Raw genomic sequence first — 23,503 nt, 5'->3', positions numbered from 1 at the left:
CACTGTTAACTTTTTATTACTCTTGCCTGGATTTCTCCCCTGGATTTGCCTTCCTGTTTGGATATTTCTGCTGAGACTTCTTGGTTTCTGACATTTTGTGCAATGACTTGTATGATTTTTATTGTTGTTGTAATTGCTTTTCTGTTGTGGTTCTCTGTTCCAGCTTATGTCGATTGTATTTCATTGCATTGTCCTTCTTTTTGTAGGTTTTCTGTTGGATTTCCATATGGATATTGGCCTTTGACTTTCACTGGGACTTTTGTTGGACTGGCCTTTTTTCAGGCCGCTTTGTCCTTTGATTGTGTGACTTTGCAGACTACTGCTGGACACTGACGGTGCGGGCTTTTCCTGCACTGCTCTATTTTCTAAGTAGACATTAGTATCCCCTATTATCTTTGTAATTCTTTTCTGTTTTATTTTGTGATGAGTTGCATTTAATTATGTATTGTTTTGTGTGTTGAGTTCAATAAACATGGATTACACTCCCTATGCATTTCAAGCATGTTTTTGCATAGAGAAAAAATACCCGTGTAAACTTGTTTTTCTCCAAGAGGGGAAAAGCTAGGAGGCTGAAACTCTGCAGGTGTGTAGGGTACTATCCACCCTATGAAGGGGTAAGGCAATCATGGTTCTGGCTTAACTGTCAGTTTCAGTATGACAGTTTATTGTTTTTAGCTTTCCCTATGCATTTCAAGCATGTTTTTGCATTGAGAAAAAAATACCCCTGGAAACTTGTTTTTCTCAAAGAGGGAAAAGCTAGGAGGCTGAAACTCTGCAGGTGTATAGGGTACTATCCACCCTACAAAGGGGTAAGGCAATCGTGGTTCTGGCTTAACTGCCAGTTTAGTATGACCGTTTATTGTTTTTAGCTTTCCCTATGCATTTCAAGCATGTTTTTGCATAGAGAAAAAATACCCCTGGAAACTTGTTTTTCTCCAAGAGGGAAAAAGCTAGGAGGCTGAAACTCTGCAGGTCTGTAGGGTACTATCCACCCTACAAAGGAGTAAGGCAATCCTGGTTCTGGCTTAACTGCCAGTTTCGGTATGACCGTTTATTGTTTTTAGCTTTCTTTTTGCATTTCAAGCATGTTTCTGCATAGAGAAAAAATACCCCTCAAAAGTTCTTTTTCTCCAAGAGGGAAAAAGCTAGGAGGCTGAAACTCTGCAGGTGTGTAGGGTACTATCCACCCTACAAAGGGGTAAGGCAATCCTGGTTCTGGCTTAACTGCCAGTTTCTGTATGACCGTTTATTGTTTTTAGCTTTCTTTTTGCATTTCAAGCATGCTTTTGCATAGAGAAAAAATACCCCTGGAAACTTGTTTTTCTCCAAGAGGGAAAAAGCTAGGAGGCTGAAACTCTGCAGGTGTGTAGGGTGCTATCCACCCTACGAAGGGGTAAGGCAATCCTGGTTCTGGCTTAACTGCCAGTTTCGGTATGACCGTTTATTGTTTTTAGCTTTCTTTTTGCATTTCAAGCATGTTTTTGCTTAGAGAAAAAATACCCCTGGAAACTTGTTTTTCTCCAAGAGGGAAAAAGCTAGGAGGCTGAAACTCTGCAGGTGTGTAGGGTCCTATCCACACTACGTAGGGGTAAGGCAATCCTGGTTCTGGCTTAACTGCCAGTTTCAGTATGACCGTTTATTGTTTTTAGCTTTCCCTATGCAATTCAAGCATGTTTTTGCATAGAGAAAAATACCCCTGGAAACTTGTTTTTCTCCAAGAGGGAAAAAGCTAGGAGGCTGAAACTCTGCAGGTGTGTAGGATACTATCCACCCTACGAAGGGGTATGGCAATCCTGGTTCTGGCTTAACTGCCAGTTTCAGTATGACCGTTTATTGTTTTTAGCTTTCTTTTTGCATTTCAAGCATGTTTCTGCATAGAGAAAAAATACCCCTGAAAAGTTATTTTTCTCCAAGAGGGAACAAGCTAGGAGGCTGAAACTCTGCAGGTGTGTAGGGTACTATCCACCCTATGAAAGAGTAAGGCAATCCTGGTTCTGGCTTAACTGTCAGTTTCAGTATGACCGTTTATTGTTTTTAGCTTTCTTTTTGCATTTCAAGCATGTTTCTGCATAGAGAAAAAATACCCCTCAAAAGTTCTTTTTCTCCAAGAGGGAAAAAGCTAGGAGGCTGAAACTCTGCAGGTGTGTAGGGTACTATCCACCCTACAAAGGGGTATGGCAATCCTGGTTCTGGCTTAACTGGCATTTTCAGTATGACCATTTATTGTTTTTAGCTTTCTTTTTGCATTTCAAGCATGTTTTTGCATAGAGAAAAAATACTCCTGGAAACTTTTTTTTCTACAAGAGGGAAAAAGCTAGGAGGTGGAAACTCTGCAGGTGTGTAGGGTACTATCCACCCTATGAAGGGGTAAGGCAATCCTGGTTCTGGCTTAACTGCCAGTTTCAGTATGACTGTTTATTGTTTTTAGCTTTCCCTGTGCATTTCAAGCATGTTTTTGCATAGAGAAAAAATACCCCTGGAAATTTGTTTTTCTCCAAGAGGGAAAAGCTAGGAGGCTGAAACTCTGCAGGTGTGTAGGGTACTATCCACCCTACGAAGGGGTAAGGCAATCCTGGTTCTAGCTTACCTGCCAGTTTCAGTATGACAGTTTATTGTTTTTAGCTTTCTTTTTTCATTTCAAGCATGTTTCTGCATGAGAAAAAATTCCCCTCAAAAGTTCTTTTTCTCCAAGAGATTTTTCTGGAATTCATAAATTCCAATGCCTTGGATCAACTTATCCACACCCCCACCAGAGCAGCAATATCCTAGACTTGGTCATTACCAAAATGGGCGACACCACACCAGAGGTCAATTCCTTGTTGGTCAGATCCGACCACAAGCTAATCAGCCTAAACAGCTACATCCCGCCCCCACCCCGCATTAGGGAAACCACCGTAAATTATTTCTCCAAAGCCAACTTCACACTTCTTAAGACAGAAGTGACAAATGTCATGACACCCATGCAGATGGACAATAGAGGTATGACTGCTGAATCCTACACAAATGCACTTTATAAGCACTTACACGAGTGCATGGCTCGTGCTATCCCTAACAGAACCAAGATGCTATCCTCTAAAAAAAGGAAGCCAATTCGGTTGTTCACCTGCCATAAACAAACTCTACAACAGAAGAAAGAAACTGTTGCAAAAAAGAGTAAAATCCCATGACTGGAAGAACTCTCTGCTCAGTCTCAGTAAGAAGCTGAGATCCCTCATAAAATCCTCCAAAGCTAGTTATGAAAACAAAATCGTCACTGATTCTAAAGACAACCACAAAACATTCTATAGCTATGTCAAGAATCTCAATGCCAACTCTCAGATCTGCTCTGAGTTATAGTACAATGGCACTAAATATACAGAACCAACTGAAACTGCCAACATCCTGGCAGATAGCTTCAGTGTTAACTATACCCGCCTCAACCCCTAAAGAGCCCATCTCTATACCAGAAGAATGTAAAGTTCCTGTAATCACGGCTGTACAGGTAAAAACCACACTCTCCAAACCCAGGAACACAGCATCCATGGGACCTGACAACATCCCAGGCTGCGTTCTACATGAACTACAGAATGAACTAGCACCCCACCTAAGTACCATGTTCAATCATAGCCTCACCTCAGGCTTTGTGCCCACTGAATGGTGCACAGCAATGGTTATCGCACTCCACAAAGGGGAGCCACTATGCACCCCGGGAACTACTGCCCCATTAGCATAACAAGCCTGGTCTGCAAGGCCATGGAATGTATCATCATGGAACTTATAAACAAAGACATTGGTAATCTCGAGACTCTGGACCCCACCCAGTTCGGGTTTGTAAAAGGTAGATCATGTATCCTAAACCTGATTGACTTCTTTGAAGCAGTCACCAAAGCTGTAGACAAGGGTAAGGTGGTTCACACAGTCTATCTAGATCTTGCCAAGGCTTTTGACACCATCCCCCACTCTGGAATTATAGATAAACTTACTAAACTAGTTATAAATCCCTATGTCATAAGATGGGCTGCCTGGATCACTGACAGAACCCACACTGTGAAAGTAGCAGACTCCAAACTTCAGACCAGTGACAAGTGGAGTACCACAGGGTTCAGTCCTGGATTCTCTCCTGTTTGGTATCTACTTTTCTGAAGTACAGGCTAACACAGGAGGTGTTTGGCTAATGAAGTTCGCAGATGACTGCAAACTAGGAACCATAACTTTATTTATTTTATTTATTTTATTTATTTTACATTTGTTAACCGGGAAAGTCCAACTGGATACATATCCATTTTCAGCGGAGGCCCGGGGAGAAAAGCTCCAAGCAGATAAACATTTAAAATACAGTATGCAGTAATGTTTAGCAATTAACAAAATCAAAAGGAAAATACACATAGGTTACATATTTAAGAGAATGGTCTGAGTAAGGCAATATATACAGAGATATTAATCAATTTAATAAAAATATAAAGATAACTACAAATAGGTTCTAAAATGAAAAAGGTTCAAAGTAATGTTATTTTTGGATAACAGAAAGTCAACAACAACGTGGGAGGTGGAGGGAAACTATAAAGGGAGAAAAAAATTAAACATATAAGAGAAATGAGGGTATAAGAAGAGGAGAAAAGGTAAAGGAAGAGAGGAAGAATGAGATAAGAGAAGGGCAGGTAAGGTAGAAAGTAGCAGAGGCTGAGAACGGAAGTTACAGTTCTGATAACTGAAACACCTAATGATGTGGACATCCTACAAAAGGGCCTCACTGAGAGAGATGCCTGGTGTAAAAGCCATGGCCTCAGGCTCAATGCCAAAAAGTGCATTGTCATCCCTTTTGGTAAAAACTCTGTACCCATAGGTGGTAGTCTACTTAACACTGAATGTGAGATAAGAGACCTTGGGACACAGGTGGACACTAGTTTCTCCTTTGATAATCACATCACCACAGTAGTCAGGAGATCCTTCTACATGGCACACCTCATCACAAAAGGTTTCTCATCCAGGAAAAAAGAGGTCATTGTACCCCTCTACTCATCACTCATTAGACCACACAAGACATCTACAACAACTGGAAAAGCTGCAGAAACACCTCACAAAGAGGATTACTGGCCTCAAACAGATGCCCTATGCAGACTGTCTCAAAAAACTCCAGCTTTACTCCGTCGCATATTGCCTACTCAGAGGTGATCTCTGCCTAACATACAAAGCTATGTCATACCCAGAGCTGTTGGACATGCTCCACTTAAAGAAATACCAATCTCTCTGAGCTACATGCTCTAGGGACCTAAACCTTGTCACCACAATAAACAGAACATGCTGGAGGGTGACTTCCCATACCATGGAACAAACTTCCCATATATATATATCTATATCAAAAAAAGCTCCTCATTATCTTCAAGAAAAATCTTGATGATTGGTTGGGAAAAAGGACATTTACCCCAGGGATCACCTCTGTGGCTCTGCTCGACAGGGGCACATGAAAATAATTTTCTTGAGTGGTGAAAGCCAGGATATCTTTTAGGCTAGGCTTGTATTGGCTAGGGCCAATAGCCTAGTAGCTACCTATGAACCTAAGAGGCTAAAACTCTACAGGCAGACAGGGTACTATGCACCCTGCAAAAGGGCACTGCAATCCTGGCTTTGGCAAAAATTCTTTTTTCAGTATGACCCTTTACTCTTTTTAGCTTTCCCTATGCATTTCCAGCCTTTTACACTTAGAGAAAAATTCCCCTTGCAAACTTGATTTTCTCCAAGACCAGTAAAGCTAGGGGGATGCAACTCTACAGTCAGCCATTGTACTATTCACTCTGCCAAAGGGCACTCCAATCCTGGCTATGGCATTACATCTTCTTTTATTTTTATTATTTATTTGCAGTTTGTTTTCCAGGATTGTCCATTGGGCTACAAGGAGCCCATTTTCAATGGAGTCCTGGGGAGAAAAGGTCCAGAAAAATACAGGTACATAGTATAGAAAAAAGAACATAAATCCATAGTATACATTTCAAATAAATGTTACATACCTAGTGGTGCTGCAGTAGCGTTGTTGCCTCACAGTAAGACGTTGTCCTGTTCCATTCTCAGCTAAAGCGTCTTCTGTGTGGAGACATGCATGAATGGGCGTACCTTCGTTGAAGGTTGTGCGTCAGGGCTGGTAACTCGGCACGTAAAAATCCACTATCAAACATGAGCGGACCGGGGTTCCGCTAAGACGACCCCTAACCGGGATAAGCCGAAAGACACAACAACAACAACAACCTAGTTCAGAAAAAGTATGAATCCATATCACACATTTCAAGTGAATGTTACCTAACACAGAAATAAAAAGATTTTCATTTGCAAAATTACATCAGGTCAGGTTAATTCAGTAAGTAGTCATTTTTAATTTTTTTTGTTTTTTGGCAGTTACAATGAGGTAACTTTTTAGTTATTGGTCGAATACATCACAAAGGTTTAGGAGGCAGTGATAGGCAGCAAATACATTTGGAAAGTTAGGAAGAAAGTGTGGTCAGAATTAGGTTAGATGGGAGCAAGAGCGTTTCCACTGTAAAGTAAGGTGCGAGTGCAGTAAGGTTTTAAACATGGAGAGACCACTGGTGGTGCAGATGGGAAAAGGGAGAGAGTTCCAGAGGCATGCAAGAGAGAAGGACATCAGGTGATTTCCAGCTGGACGTTTTGGTTTATGCAATTTAATTAGGTTTTGGGAATTTTATCTTAGGAGTCTATCTGGCTTGTGCATTTCAAAGGTATTTGCTAGGGAGGGCCAAAGAGATGGGTCATGTATGAGTTTGTATGCTTGGATAAGCTGGGTATATGTGAGGAAGTTTGGTAAGTCTAGTCAACTTAGTTGGTGAAGGGAATTACAGTAGTGGGAAGAGGCTCTATGACCTGCTGCAAATTTGGATATTTTGTTATAACAAGATGAGAGTTTTATTTTGAGGGAAGATTGCAGATGTACCATATAAAAGGGATGGGATGAGGTGTGCATTAGCTAATGTAATCCTGGTGGTGAGAGAGATAAATTGGCTGTGACAGTAAAGCATACCTCATTTTTTATGAGTTTTTTTTTATATTTGCTTGCAGATGCTTGTCAAATCTTAGCTGATCATCGATGATAATTCCTAGTAGTTTTGTGTCAGAGACTAGTTCTAGGGGGTATTATTTTTGCTGGTAATTACAAGGATTGTTTGTCTAGGGAAGAGGTTTTGGAGGCATTGCATGGCATAAGTTTTGTTTTAGTTGCATTAAGGGCTAGGTGGTTGTCTAGAATCCACTGTTCAATGGAAGAGAAGGCAGCTTGTGTCAGATTGTTAAGAGTTGTGATGGAAGGGGAGGAACAGATTATAGTAGAATCATTGGCATATTGGATGAAACTGGAGTTAGGAATTGCTTTGAAGAAATAATTTATGAATATGTTGAATAATAGTGGGCCTAGAATGGAACCTTGGGGGACGCCTGTGGATGTATTGAGAAAGGGAGAGGTAGCCTGTTTCCATTTAACTGCTTGTAGCCTCTTCATGAGATAGCTTGAGAACCACTGGGATAGGTTAAGTTTAGAGAGTTTGGTAAGAAGCAGGTTTTGTGGGAAATGGTGTCAAATGCCTTAGAAAGGTCAAGGAAGAGAGTGGATACAAAGTAGCCAGAGTCGCAGGCTTTGTTGACTGTTTCTAGGAAGGAGAGGAGGGCAGTGGAGGTACTATGACATGATCTAAAGCCATGTTGTGTGGGGGTAAGAAGCTGATTGTTGATGAGGTAAGGTAAGAGTTGTTGGTGGATACACCTTTCAAGTAGCTTAGAAATAGGGGATAGGATGGCGATAGGGCAAAAGTTTGGGATGTCATTATTATTTCCTCCTTTATGGAGTGGAATAATAAAGGCCTTCTTCCAAAGTTGGGGGACCTGGCATTCTAAGACTGACTGATTTATTAGTATAGATAAAATGCAAAACCCACAAGCAAGGTAACACAGAAAAGAGCAATGATGTTGCTTCAAGACAGACCACGTATCTCCAAAGATTTAAAACTTTTATTGTACAAATGTAAGCTCTTTCACGGTTATCCAAGACTGCTTCATCAGACATTACAATGAAACCCAACACTTCTTATACCTCATGTTAACATCAGTTACTCAATTAAAATAACAAAGTTTCCCTCCAAAAATTTTAAAGAAACATTAGCTAAATTCACTGCTTTCTTTAGTCTTTTTAATTTTAACACTGGCTTGACAGAAACAAACTCATTCAGGCCAAACTCTTTGTGAGCCGCCAATCTATAAACCCATTGTAGTTCTATATATTCTGTATTTGATGCAACCAGCCCTAGTCTATTAGACCCCTGCATAACTAAAAGCACCTGAAAAAGAAATTTGTGATCTGGTCCACATTGCAAAGTATGCTTAGCCAGTGCACTGTATACAAACTGTTTCCTTGTACAATAATCATGATCTCTTATTCTTACTTTCAGAGATTGGTTGTTTTTTCCTACAAAAAAATGATAACAGCACACACAGTGAGCTATATATACTAAATCAACAGTATTACAGTCAGCCCAACATCTAAGTTCTCATAGCTTGCCAGTGACTGGATGTTTAAAAAACCTGGATTCGTCTATAAAGCTACAGAAATTGCAGGATCTACACTTATGTGTACCTGTAGACATGGAAGGAGTCTTATACAATCGACCATGTCTGAAACTTCAAAGATAGTAGGAAGCACACCTAAACTTGTTTTTAAAAATAAAAGAAATTTTAAACAACTTTTATGCTATCCAAAAATGTATAAGGCTCCTTCCATGTCTACAGGTACACATAAGTGTGAATCCTGCAATTTCTGTAGCTTTATAGATGAATACAGGTTTTTTAAACATCCAGTCACTGGAAAGCTATGGGAATTGAGATGTTGGGCTGACTGTAATACTGTTGATTTAGTATATATAGCACACTGTGTATGCTGTTATCATTTGTATGCAGGAAAAAACAACCGATCTCTGAAAGTAAGAATAAGAGATCATGATTATTGTACAAGGAAATGGTTTGTATACAGTGCACTGGCTAAGCATACTTTGCAATGTGGACCAGATCACAAATTTCTTTTTCAGGTGCTTTTTGTTATGCAGGGGTCTAATAGACAGGGCCAGTTGCAGCAAATTCAGAAAATATAGAACTACAATGGATTTTTAGATTGGGGCCCACAAAGAGTTTGACCTGAATTAGTTTGTTTCTGTCAAGCCAGTGTTCAAATTAAAAAGACTAAAGTAAGCAGTGAATTTAGCTAATGTTTCTTTAAAAATTTTGGAGGGAAACTTTGTTATTTTAATTGAGTAATTGATGTTAACATGAGGTATAAGAAGTGTTGGGTTTCATTGTATTGTTGTCTGATGAAGCGGCCTTGGATAACCGTGAAAGCCCTTACATTTGTACAATAAAAGTTTTAAATCTTTGGAGATACGTGGTTTGTCTTGAAGCAACATCATTGCTCTTTTCTGTGTTACCTTGCTTGTGGGTTTTTGGATTTTATCTGTACAAGGACTTTGTGGATACTTGGGACTTTTTAACAAATGCTTTATTAGTATAGTGACAGGGAGGGCAATTGCTTCAGCAGCTACTTTTAGGAAGTAGGAGGGGATTTCATAAGGGGCAATGGAGCCAGGTTTTAATTTTTGGTGATTTTTTTATGGTAGTTATGGAGGTGGGCTTGATGAAGAAAGGTGGGGGTTGGGAGCTTGGGATGTCAGGGAAGGCAGGAGTGGGAGCGGGCTGAGGAGGAGCTATAGAGTTATTGGTGAAGGATAATGTTAGTTTGTTGATGGAGTCAATGGAAAATTAGTTAAATTGGGTTGCTAAGTCCATGTCAGATGCATCTGAGTTTGGGCATGGGTTTTCTGTTTTTCCAGGGTTAAGGAGAGCTGTAATTCCTTTCCAAAGTAGTTTGGGATTGGTATTATGGTTAGTCTGGAGGGTAGTGAAATATAATTTGCGGTCAGAGGCTATGTTTGACTTTATTGTGCAGTGTTTTATATTCAGTAAGGGTAACAGAGGATTTATATTTCTGGTATCATGCATGCTTTGTTGCGAAGTCGCATGGAAACCAAAGTGTTTTTAGTTAACCTGGGTACAGGGTTACTTTTTATGTGTTTAGTTTTTAGCGGGGGCAAGGGAGTTGAGTAGGTTTGTGAAAGTGGTGTTAAAGTAGGACAGAGCATTATCCAGGGGAAGGGTTTTTAAAGGGTTCCAGTTGGTGTTTTTTAGTGCTTTTATGAAAGTTTCAGGATTAAAGTTTTTTCAGCAGCGAGAGGAAGTATAGGTGTGAGTTAGTTGCATAGGAGAGGGGAGATGGTGGGCAAAAGTGGGGGGATGGTCAGCTAGTGGGTCTGGGAGAATACCACTGTCAGAGATATAGTGAGGATGGATTACTAGAATCCAATCTATTGTACTTCCAGTAGTGGAGTTGTTTGAGGGTCTGGTAGTGGAATTGATTAGCTGTGTGTAGTTATATAGGTTAATGTTGAGTGAGTTAGTGGGAGATTGGATTGTGGCCCAATTTATGTTAATATCACCCAGGATTATTGTTTCATGAGTGATGTTAGAAGAGACCCAGGAGAGAATGTCTTCAAGGGATGAGACATTATCACCAGGGGGGATATAGAGAAAGAGGATAAATATGAGTTTATGCTTGTTTAGGTGGAGTAGGGCTGGTATCATTTCTGCCTTACCAAATTTGGGGAAGGGTTTGGTATAGGGGGTGACTAGCAGGGATGCAGAATATAAGAGTGCTACCCCGCCTCCTTTTTTTTTGGTGTTCTATCATTTCTTAGAATGCGGTAGTTAGGTGGTATTAGTTTGGAGTCTTTTATATAGGGCTTGAGCCAGGTTTCTGAGATGGAGAGAATGTCTGATTGATTATGTAGAAGCCAGGCATGAAGGTTTGGAATTTTGTTAGAGTCTTTGAATATTTAGGGCTGAGAACTGGAGAGATTTACTAGCTGCATAAGGGGGGTAAGGTTGGGAGATTAGATCCAGAGTGGAAGAGGGGCCAGGGTTGGGGTGGATATCACCAGAGAGAAGGATAGAGATAAGGTGGGGGGGAGATACTTTCTTAGATAGGGGTACTTAGTGCAGTTAATGAGTTTTGAGGCTATATGGCTCGTATAATTGTGAGTGGTGTTTATAGTTAGAACTCTATAGGGGAAGAGCATGGTATTGTTGAGTGGGAAGAGACAAGGGGATATATAGGTAGAGTTGTGTGTGTCATTAATGAAGGATAGGGTAGTGGTGTGGAATTGGGGAGAATGATATATGTTATTTGGTTGGGTTAGATAGTTTAGATAAAATAAGGTTGTTACAAGTAATATTTGTATTAATGTGGATTGAGTTTTAAGGGACATGGTTATGATTTGAATTAAGGTGGAGAGATGTTAAGTTGCAATTTAGTTGTTTGGGTTTTGGGAGTTTATTTGAGGTTTTAGGTTTGTCAGTATATCAGAAAAGTAATGGGTGGTGGTATAGTCTAAGGGGTGGAGTACTTTTAAGGGAGTGGACTATGGGGGGAATTGATAGGGGTGAGGTGGGTAGTATGGAGTGGATAGTGGGAGTGGTTAGTTAAATTTAAATGTGGAGGTAGTGGGGTGTGTGGGATTTGGGGGTAGGGTAGGGGAGCAGAGTGAGCCCGCAGGGCGAATGGAGCGGGAAGAGCCAATGGAGTGAGAAACAATCAGTAGCAGAACTGGGCTAGTGTCTAAAAGGTAAGCATACAATTAATCTAAGCAGGTTTTAGTGACATAAATTGCAATGGGACACTACACCTTTCTGTGGAAGTGTGTTCTAGTGCAGACAGGGCTGGCAAAGCCAGTAAGCAAAAATGCCGAACCTGGAATGCAGCAGCAGAGGAATTTAATTCACTTCAGTTGTAGTTGAATAAAGTCCTGTCTACTGTATGTATGCTAGGGGTTGGAATTCATATGGAACACTGTCATCTGCTGGCCAAAATGGGGAACTGCATGTATGAGCCTAATAATATGAATGAAAAAAAGTCTGTGCGAGTGTGCGAGCTAGATAAAAGATTATATTACAGGAGTTGCAGTAAGTTGTTGTAATAGTACCTACACTTAATTGTGCTTGGGAGAGGCAATTCTCAGTACCAGGAGGGAGGAAATCTATCAGGATTCAAGGAAGCAAGGTCCAGGTAGTTGGGAAACAGCAGTAGCAGAGTAGGGGAGTCTGATGAAAAGGATTGACTGTCCGAGCTGTAAAGATAAAAAGAGAAACAAAAACACTGGTAAGATTAAAATATACGAATGTAGGAGCAGAGAATTAAGAAGGGGAGTATAGAAGTAGCTAGGCAAAAACAGTACAAGAACCAGGGAAGCAGAGAGCAGGGACTACAGCAGGCTAATCAAAGAGTGCAGGGTAGGGTAACAGTAATTGGTTCAGGAAAGACAGCCCAAGAAAGTACGCTGAGTATGGGTATGTAAAAAGGAAGGAAAAATCACAAACAATCCTACATAAAAGTTTTGAGCTTTATATGCATCATTGTACTCCTGTAAAAGAGTAATTGTATAGCTCACTGTGAGGAAATGTAGACTTTAAACCACGAACAGTAACTTAACCGATTAGAATACATTACACAGAAAAAAACCTTCTCAAGACATATAAATTAACAGCAGCTTGAAAACATGCGATAAGCAAAGAAGCACATATATCAGTTTATCTGTTATACACAGGGTATAAAGTATCACCATGGCAACGCAGTTCAAAAATAGTATGATTGTTTACTCTTTTTAGCTTTCCCTATGTAATTCCAGCCTTTTATACACAGAGAAAAATACCACTTCAAAACTTAATTTTCTCCATGAGTGGTAAAGCTAGCAGGCTGAACCTCTACAGGCAAACAGGGTACTATGCACCCTGCAAAAGGGCACTGTAATCCTAGCTCTGACATAAATTCTTCTTTCAGTATGACCATTTACCTGTTTTAGCTTTCCCTGTGCTTTTCCAGCCTTTTACACATAGTGAAAAATACCCCTTGAAAACTTGATTTTCTTCAAGACCTGTAAAGCTAGGAGTCTGACACTCTACAGATAGACAAAGTGCTATGCACTCTGCAAAACAGCACTACAGTCCTAGGCCTGGCATAACTTCTTTAAGTATCATCATTTAATGTTTTTAGCTTTTCCTGTGCATTTATACATAGAGAAAAATACCCCTGCAAAACCTTTTTCTCCAAGATCAATAAAGGTAGGAGGCTGAAACTCTATAGGCATACATGGTTCTATACCCCCTGCAAAAGGACACTGCAATTCTAGCTCTGCATAACTTCTTCTATCAGTATGACCTTTACTCTTTTTAGCATTCCCTTTCCATTTATATGTAGAGAAAAAAACCTTCAAAACATGATTTTGTACAAGATCAGTAAAGTCATGAGGATGAAACACTACAGGCAAACAGAGAATTATGCACACTGCAAAAGGGCACTGCAATCCTGTTTCTGTCATAACTTTATCTGTCAGTGTGACCCTTTGCTGTTTTGAGCTTTCCCTTTGCCTTTCCAGCCTTTTATACATAGAGAAAAATACACCTTGAAAGTTTGATTTTATCCAAGACTATTAAAGCCAGTAAGCTGGAACTCCATAGACAGACAGCATACTTTGCACCCTGTAAAAGGATACTGCAATCCTGGCTCTGGCATAACTTTTTCTTTCAATATGGCTGTTTACTGTTTTTAGGTTTCCCTATGCATTTATATGGAGAGAAAATTTCCCTGTGAAAACTTAAATTTTCTCCAAGACCAGTAAACCTAGGAGACTGAACCCCTACAGGCAGAAATGGTACTATGCACCCTGCAGCAGGGCACTGCAATCCTAGCTCTGACATAGTTTCTTTTTCAGTATGACCATTTACCTGTTTTTAGCTTTCCCTGTGTTTTTCCAGCCTTTTATATATAGAAAATAATATGCCTTGAAAACTTGATTTTCTCCAAGAGTATTAAAGCTAGGAGGCTGAAACTCTACAGGCAGACAGGATAGTATACACCCTGCAAAACAGCACTGCAATCCTGACTCTGGTAAAATTCTTCTTTCACTACGACCATTTACTGTTTTTATCATTCCCTAGCAATTCCAGCCTTTTGTACCTACAGAAAAATATACCTTGAAAACTTGATTTTCTCCAACAGCAGTAAAACAAGGAGGAAGAAACAGTATGACCATTTACTGTTTTTAGCTTTCCCAAAACATTTATACATAGAGAAAAATACCCCTTGAAATCCTGATTTTCTCTAAGACCAGTAAAGCTAGGAGGCTGTAACTCTACAGGTGGACAGGGTACTATGTACTCAACCAAAGAGCACTGCCATTTTGGCTCTGCCATAATGTCATTTTTCAGTATGACCGTTTACTTTCTTAGCTTTCCCTCTGCATTTCCACATACAGAAAAACAAGCCTAGAAAACTAGATTTTCTCCAGTAGTGGTAAAGCTAAGAAGCTGAACTCTACAGGCAGATATGGTACTATGCATCCTGTAAAAGGGCACTGCAATGCTGCCTCTGGCATAACTTCTTCTTTCAGTATGACTGTTTACTGTTTTTATCTGTTCCAAAGCATTTATACATAGCAAAAATACCCCTTGAAAAACTTCATTTTCTCCATGGGTGGTAAAGCTAAGAGGCTGCAGCCCATTAAGCAGACAGGGTACTATGCACTCTGCAAAACATTGCTGCAATCCTGGCTGTTGCATAACTTCTTCTTTCAGTATGACCATTTCCTGCTTTTATGGCTCTCTCTCCCTATCTCTCTGCTCCGTACTAACACTAGTTCATCCAAATAGAACCCTTAGATCTGAAAATCAAGCTTTAGTGTTTGTTCAAACAACCTAAGCTCTCAGCTGGCCAAATGTTTTACTTCGTCCTTCATTGCCAAACCTTGGAAATTGCTGCCATCAACTGTCAGATCCACTAAGGATGCTAGCTGTTTCAAAAAGGCTCTGCACCTATATCTATCTACTAAGTGGCAATGCTCATGCTCTAGATCCTGACCTCACTTACCCTGACCTTTTCCAACCTACCACTTCTCACACACTTCTAGAAATGTTTTAATCTGAGCCTCTGACACTTATCCCTGTCAGTTATTTCTGTTTATTTCATTTCTTTTCTCTTTTATCTACCCAAATACAGCCCACTATATACATCTCATTGTTCTTGACAGCATGCAAATTCCAACTATCAATTCATTTTATACTGCTACTGATTCTTACTCAACTGCTTGACTATGTTCCTTTTGTTTGCATAAACTCCTTAATTATTTAATTTGTATCCATCTTTGTTTATTCTATGTTTGTAATTAATTCAGTTCTGTAGTGCTATGTTTATTGGACCTTTGCTTCTCTGGCCTCCACTGAAAATGGGCTCATTCTGCCAGGTGGACATTCCTGGTAAACAAGTGTAAATAAATAAATAAACAGCTTTCCCTATGCATTTCCAGCCTTTTATACATACAGAAAAATACAACTTGAAAACTCGATTTTCTCCAAGAGTGGCAGAGCTAGGATGCTGAAACTCTACAGGTAAACAGGGTACTATGTCCCCTGCAAAACAGCATACAATTCTCACTCTGGCATAACTTATTTCAGTATGACTGTTTACTGTTTTTACCTTTCCGTATGCATTTATACATAGAGAAAAAAAACCCTTGAACACTTTATTTTCTCCAAGACCAGTAAAACTAGGAAGATAAAACTCTACAGGCAGACAGGGTGCTGTGCACCCTGCAAAACAGCACTGCAATCCTGGCTTTGGCAAAATTCTTCTTTCAGTATGACCCTTTACTCCTTTTTAGCTTTCTGTATGCATTTCCAGCCTTTTACACATAGAGAAAAATTCCCCTTGAAAACTTAATTTTCTCCAAGACCATTAAAGCTAGTTGGGTGAAACTCTACAGTCAGAAAGAGTACTATGCATTCTGCCAAAGGGCACTGCAATCCTTGCTCTGGCATCACTTCTACTTTTAGTATGATCATTTACTCTTTTAGCTTTCCCTAAGCATTTCCATCCTTTTACACATAGGGAAAAATTCCCCTTGAAAACTTGATTTTCTCCAAGAGTGGTAAAGCTAGGAGGCTGAAACTCTACAGTCAGGCAGGGTACTATGCACTCTGCCAAAGGGAACTGCAATTCCATCTCCGGCATCATTTTTTCTCTCAGTATGACCATTTACTCTTTTTAGTTTTCCCTATGCATTTCTAGCCTTTTATACACAGAGAAAAATACCCATTGAAAACTTGCTTTTTTCCAAGAGTGGTAAAGCTAGGATGCTGAAACTCTGTAGGCAGACAAGACACTATGTACACTGCAAAAAGGCACTGCAATCCTAGCGCTGTCATAACTTCTTGTTTCAAGTATGACTGTTTACCTGTTTTAGCTTTCTCTTTGCTTTTCCAGCCTTTTATACATACTGAAAAACACCCCTTGAAAACTTGATTTTCTTGAAGACCTGTTAAGCTAGGAGGCTGACACTCTACAGGCAGACAGGGTACTATGCACTCTGCAAAGTAGCACTGCAATGCTAGCTGTGGCATAACTTCTTCTTTCAGTGTGACCGTTTACTGCTTTTAGCTTTCCCTATGCATTTATAAATAGAGAAAAATACCACTTGAAAACTTGATTTTCAACAAAAGCAGTAAAGCTAGTAAAGGTAGGAGGCTGAAGCTCTGCAGGCAGGCAGGTACAATGCATCCCGCAAAGGGGCACTGTAATTTTAGCTCTGGCATAACATCTTTCAGTATGACCGTTTACACTTTTTACCTTTCTATGTGCATTTATAAATAGAGAAAAATACCACTTGAAAACTTGATTTTCTCAAAGGGTGGCAAAGCTAGGAGGCTGAAACTCTACAGACAGACAGGGTGCTATGCACTGAAATTATCACTCTGGCATAATGTCTTCTTTCAGTATGACAGTTTACTGTTTCTAGTTTTCCCTATGTGTTTCCAGTTTTTATACATAGAGAAAAATACCCCATAAAAACTTAGTTTTCTCCAAAAGCAGTAAAGCTAGGAGTCTGAATGTCTACAGGCAGACAGTGTACTATGCACACTGCAAAAGATCACTGCAAACCTAGGTCTGGCATAACTTCTTCTTTCGCTATGACCGTTTACTGTTTTTACCTTTCCCTATGCTTTTATGCACAGGGCAAAATACCTTTTGAAAACTTGAGTTTCTCAAAGACAGGTAAAGTTAGGAGGCGGAAACTCTGCAAGCACACAGGGTACTATGCACTCTGCAAAACAACACTGAAATCCTAGTTCTGGCATAAATTCTTTCAGTATGACCATTTACTGTTTTTAGCTTTCCCTATGCATTTATACATAGAGAAAAATACCCCTGCAAAACGTGATTTTCTCCAAGATCAGTAAAGTTAGGAGACGGAAACTCTACAAGCATACATGACTCTATGCACCCTGCAAAAGGGCACTACAATTCCAGCTCTGGCATAAATTCTTTCAGTATGACTGTTTACTCTTTTTAGCTTTCCCTTTACATTTATACATAGAGAAAAATACCCCTTCAAAACTTGGTTTTCTACAAGACCAGTAAAGCCAGGAGGATGAAACTCTACAGACAGATAGAGAACTATGCACATTGCAAAAGGGCACTGCAATTCTGTCACTGGTATAACTTCATCTGTCAGTATGACCATTTACTGTTTTTAGCTTTTCCTACTTCTTTCCAGCCTTTTATACATAGACAGAATACCCCTTGAAAACATGCTTTTTTTCAAGAGCATTAAAGGTAAGAGGCTCAAACCCCACAGGCAGACAGGGTACTATGCACCCTGCAAAAGGGCTCTGCCGTAACTTCTTTTTTTCAGTATGATCGTTTACTTTTTTAGCTTTCCCTCTGCATTTACATGTGCAGAAAAACATGCATTGAAAACTAGATTTTCTCCAAGAGTTGTAAAGCTAGGAGGCTGAAACTATACAGGCTGACAGGGTATTATGCACCCTCAAAAAGGGCACTGCAATTCTGGCTCTAACATAACTTCTTCTTTCAGTATAACCATTTACTGTTTTTACTGCTATCTCTACCCATCTCTCTGCTCCATATTAAAACTATACCATCCAAACAGACACCTTAGATCTGAAAATCAGACTTTATTGCTTGTTCAAAACCTTACCTCTCTGCTGGCCAAATGCTTTACTCCTTCTACATTGCCAAACCTTGGAACTCGGTCCAATCAACTCTTGCATCCACTAAGGATGCTAGCTCTTCAAAAAGGTTCTTCCCCTACATCTAGCTACTCAATCTAGCTACTCAATGGCAGTACTCATGCTCTGTCTAGATTCCGACCTCACATAACCTGTCATTTCCCATACTACCACTTCTCACACACTTCTATAACTGTTTTAATCTCAACATCTGATGCTCAGCTCTATTATTTCTTTTTATTTCATTTCTTTTTTCTTTTAGCTAAACTAATATAGCCCACCTTATGCATCTCATTGGTATTGGTACCATGCTGCAAATTACAGCTGTCTATCTAATCATTATTAATGATTCCTACTCAAGCGCTTGACTATGTTATTTTTGTCTGTATAAACTCCTTAATTATTTCATTTGTATCCATCTTTGTTAATTCAATTTTTGTAATTAATTAAATTCTGTACTATGTTTATCGGAGCTTTTCTCTCCAGGCCTCCACTGAGAATGGGCTCATTCTGGCCCAGAGGACCTTCCTGCTAAACAAATGTAAATAAATAAATAAATAAAACAGCTTTCCCTATGCATTTTCGTCCTTTTGTACATAGAGAAAAATATGGCTTGAAAACTTGATTTTCTCTAAGAGTGGTAAAGCTGGGATACTGAAACTCTACAGGCAAAGAGGGTACTATGCACCCTGCAAAAGCACACTGCAATCCTGGTTCTGCCATAACTGCTTCTTCTTTCAGTATGACCCTTTACTGTTTTGTGTTCCCTATGCATTTCCAGCCTTTTACATATAGAGAAAAACTGCCCATGAAAATTTTATTTTCTCCAAGACCCGTAAAGCTCGGAGGTTGAAACTCTACAGGCAGACAGGGCACTATGCGCCCTGCAAAACAGCATTGCAATCCTGGTTCTGCCATAACTGCTTCTTCTTTCAGTATGACCCTTTACTGTTTTGCGTTCCCTATGCATTTCCAGCCTTTTACATATAGTAAAAAATTCCCCATGAAAATTTAATTTTCTCCAAGACCCGTAAAGCTCAGAGACTGAAATTCTGCAGGCAGACAGGGTACTATGCACCTTGCAAAACAGCACTGCAATGCTAGTTCTGGCATAACTTCTTTTTTCATTATGACCATTTACTGTATTTAGCTTTCTCTATGCATTTATAAATCAAGAAAAATACTCCTTGAAAACTTGATTTTCTCCAAAAGCAGTAAAGCTAGGAGGGTGAAACTCTGCAGGCAGACAGGGTACTATGCATCCTGCAAAGGGCCACTGCAATTGTGACTCTGGCATACCTTTTTCTTTCAGTATAACTGTTTACTCTCTTTAGCTTTCCATCTGCATTTATAGAGAAATATACCACTTGAAAACTTGATTTTCCTCAAACAGCAGTAAAGCAAGGAGGCTGAAACTCAGGTAGACAGGTGCTATGCACCCTGTAAAAGGGCACTGCAATTATGGCTCTGGCATAACATCTTTCAGTACGACCGTTTACTATTTCCAGCTTTCCCTATGAGTTTCCAGTCTTTAACACATAGAGATAAATATCGCTTGAAAACTTGTTTTTCTCCAATACCGGTAAAGCTAGGAGGCTGAACATCTACAGGCAGACAGTGTACTATGCACACTGCAAAAGGGCACTGCAATCCTAGGTCTGGCATAACTTCTTTCACTATGAACGTTTACTGCTTTTACCTATCCCTATGCTTTTATACTCAGGGCAAAGTAACCATTGAAAACTTGATTTTCTCAAAGAGAGGTAAAGCTAGGAGGCTGAAACTCTACAACAAGACAGGGTACTATGTACCCTGCAAAATGGCACTGCAATCCTAGGTCTGGCATAGCTTCTTTCAGTATGACCATTTACTCTTTTTTAGCTTTCCCTATGCATTTATACATTGAGAAAAATACCCCCTGAAAACTTGATTTTCTCCATGATCAGTAAAGCTAGGAGGCTGAAACTCTACAGCCAGACAGGGTACTATGCATCCTGCAAAAGAGCACTGCAATGCTAGTTCTGGCATAACTTCTTCTTTCAGTATGACTGTTTACTTTTTTAGCTTTCCCTGTGCATTTACACGTACAGAAAAACACGCCTTGAAAACTAGATTTTCTCCTAGAGTGGTAAAGCTAGGGGGCTGAAACTCTACAGGCATACGGAGTACTATGCACACTGTAAAAGGGCCCTGCAATCCTCTGGCATAACTTCATCTTTCAGTATTACAATTTAGTGTTTTTACCTTTCCCAATGCATTTATAATCACAGAGAAGTACCCCTTGAAAACATGATTTTCTCCAAGGGTGGTAAAGCTATGAGGCCGAAACTCTCTAAGCAGACAGGATACTATGCACCCTGTAAAAGGGCATGGCAATCCTGGCAGTAGCATAATGTCTTCTTTCAGTGTGAACTTTTTATGTTTTTAGCTTTCCCTATGCATTTCCAGCCTTTTATACATTGTAGAGTATCACTCTACACGCCTCTTGGGGAAAGAAGGTGTGTGCCCAGCTGTGGGCCATCCTAGAATCATTGGGCTAGATTGGAAGAGTAAAGAAGAGTTCCAATTTGATCAAGGTCTCCTAGGTTTTCATTACTCTGAGATTTTTGCCTCCACTCTGAGATTTTTTAACAAAACTACTCCATTACCTCCAAACTATTTAGAGGTATTAATATTTGTAGACAACTGGATCTGAGCAGATAACTTATTGTTTGGACCGACCCTAGAAGAGTCAGGATCGAAACCTCCAGTTCCCTCCATCCCAGGGAACCTGTGAACTGTGGCACCACAGGGAACCTTCAAAGTGAGACATCTTTAGCTCAACAGTACAAGATCATATCAGACACCAGTTGGCCATTCACAGCCAACAAAAAAATGGGAAAGCTCCCCATTCGAAGACCCCTAGCTGGTCACACACCTCCTTACCCCAGGAGGCATATAGAGTGATAGTCTGCTATTTGTACCAACCTCCACAGGGGAAAGGCTATGCTCTAAGAAGTTGGGGACCTACCCCTCCTTTTGTTTTTCTACTGAGCCTTTTATACATAAAGGAAAAAATCACTTCAAAACTTGATTTTTTTCCAAGAGCATAAAGCTAGGATGCTGAAACTCTATAGGCAGACAGGGTACTATGCAACCTGCAAAAGGGCATTGCAGTCCTGGCTCTGCCATAACTGCTTCTTCTTTCAGTATGACTGTTTACTGTTTTTAGCTTTCCCTATGCATTTCCAGCCTTTTACACATAGAGAAAAAACTCCCATTGAAAACATGAGCTGTAAAGCTAGGAGGCTGAAACTCTACAGGCAGATAGGGTACTATGCACCCTACAATACAGCACTGCAATGCTAGCTCGGGCATAACTTCTTCTTCTTTCAGTATGACCATTTACTGATTTTATACATTTATAAATAGAAAAAAATACCCATTGAAAACTTGATTTTCTCCAAAAGCAGTAAAGCTAGGAAGCTGAAGCTCTGCAGGCAGACAGGGTACTAGGCATCCTGAAAAGGGCACTGCAGTTTTCATGGCATAAATTCTTCTTTCAGTATGACCTTTTACTCTTTTTAGCTTTACATGTGCATTTATAAATAGAGAAAAATAGAGCTTGGAAACTTGATTTTCTAAAAGAGCAGTAAAGCTAGGAGGCTGAAACTCTACAGTCAGACAGGGTGCTTTGTACCCTACAAAAAGGCACTGCAATTATGGCTCTGGCCTAACTTCTTCTATCAGTAAGACCATTTACTGTTTCTAGCTTTCCCTATGTGTTTCCAGTCTTTTATACATAGAGAAAATATCCCTTGAAAACTTGATTTTATCCAAGCCCAGTAAAGCTAGGAGTCTGAATGTCTACAGGCAGAGAATGTACTATGCACACTGCAAAAAGGCACTACAGTCCTAGGTCTGGCAAACGTCTTCTTTCACTATGACCGTTTAATGTTTTTACCTTTCCCTATGCTTTTATACACAGGGCAAAATATCCTTTGAAAACGTGATTTTCTCAAAGACAGGTAAAGTTAGGAGGCTGGAACTTTGACAAAACAGTGTAAGAAACTTCTCTGTGTGGAAGACTTTCAGTCCATATATCTCTAGTTAATCACTGTGTATTAATCAGATCAGACAATAGTAGTAGAAGTAGTGAACTTAAACTCATCTTAAGTAAAAAAATATATATATAATTTGAAATATTGTACAGAATTACTAAGTATTTGAAAGTAATCTAAACAAGGCAGGCAGTCTGTTTCCAGTCAAAAATCCTTTATTAAGTACACAAACAAGCGATCCAAGCAAAACAAAAATAACAGAGTAATAGTTTCCTCACAAGATTTCTAAATTTATATATACTTTTTATTAGGCAAGGGAGTGGTTTATTGTGCTTTAAAACAAAGTGTTATTGGTACACGTTAAATTCACATCCTTCCCCCATCAGTGTGACATTCAACCTGGTCCTGCCCTACTTAGTAGCTGTCATAATAATATAACCCTTATGTACTTTAAATAAAATTTATAATGATGTGGTACCTCTTATTTAACCAAATTATTAAGTAGATTATTAAGTCTGTAATTTTATCCAAGACAAGGCTGGAAATATATCAACCTTAATCCATTTGGCAATCAAAAATATATAGAAATATATACATATACAATTTGCATGTAAAAAAATCAATTGTAAGAATCTTATTCTGTTTTCATAACCTATTGTTAACAAAAATCGCTTTCATCCTTCTAGACTTCTTCAGGTCTGTGTACAAGAACCATAAAACTATCTATATAAATATTATTTTATTATTAGTTAGTATTATTACACATCATTTTGAATAAAGTAGAAAAAAGAGAACAAGAAAAAGAAAAAATAATAAGAAAAACATGTATGATGATGGAAAACAAAATATACACTTAAATTAAAACTGATTTAACACGGTATTTAAAACCAAGTGGTAGAATAAAATAAAATAAAATTAGTCATGTAAACAATGTGTCACTTTTCTAAGTTCCAGTACATTTTTAATTGAACAGTAGTAGTTTAGTCCAGGCTTCCTAAACAAGTTCAGCTTTAATTGCCACATGAGTTCATGTTTCTCCAGAATATTCGGGATGTCTCTTTCAAGACCACCCATGTCTATTCGATCCAGGATCTGAAACTTAAAACCTGTGTGTCATTTATGAAGAGAAAGGTGTTTAACTAGTGCATTATTTTTACATCCAGAATGGATTTCTGACAGATGACATAAAATCCTACACTTAAGTTTATTTACAGTCTTGCCCACACAGAATGCATCACATTCATTGCACTGTGCCCTGTAAATTACTTTTGTAGTATTACAGTCACCCCCCTGCACTGGTCTTAATGATT

Source organism: Protopterus annectens, chromosome 2.part0 (assembly GCF_019279795.1).
Source record: "Protopterus annectens isolate FY-2018-M chromosome 2.part0, PAN1.0, whole genome shotgun sequence".
NCBI classification, from domain to species: Eukaryota; Metazoa; Chordata; order Ceratodontiformes; family Protopteridae; genus Protopterus; species Protopterus annectens.
This window is presented reverse-complemented; position numbering follows the sequence as displayed.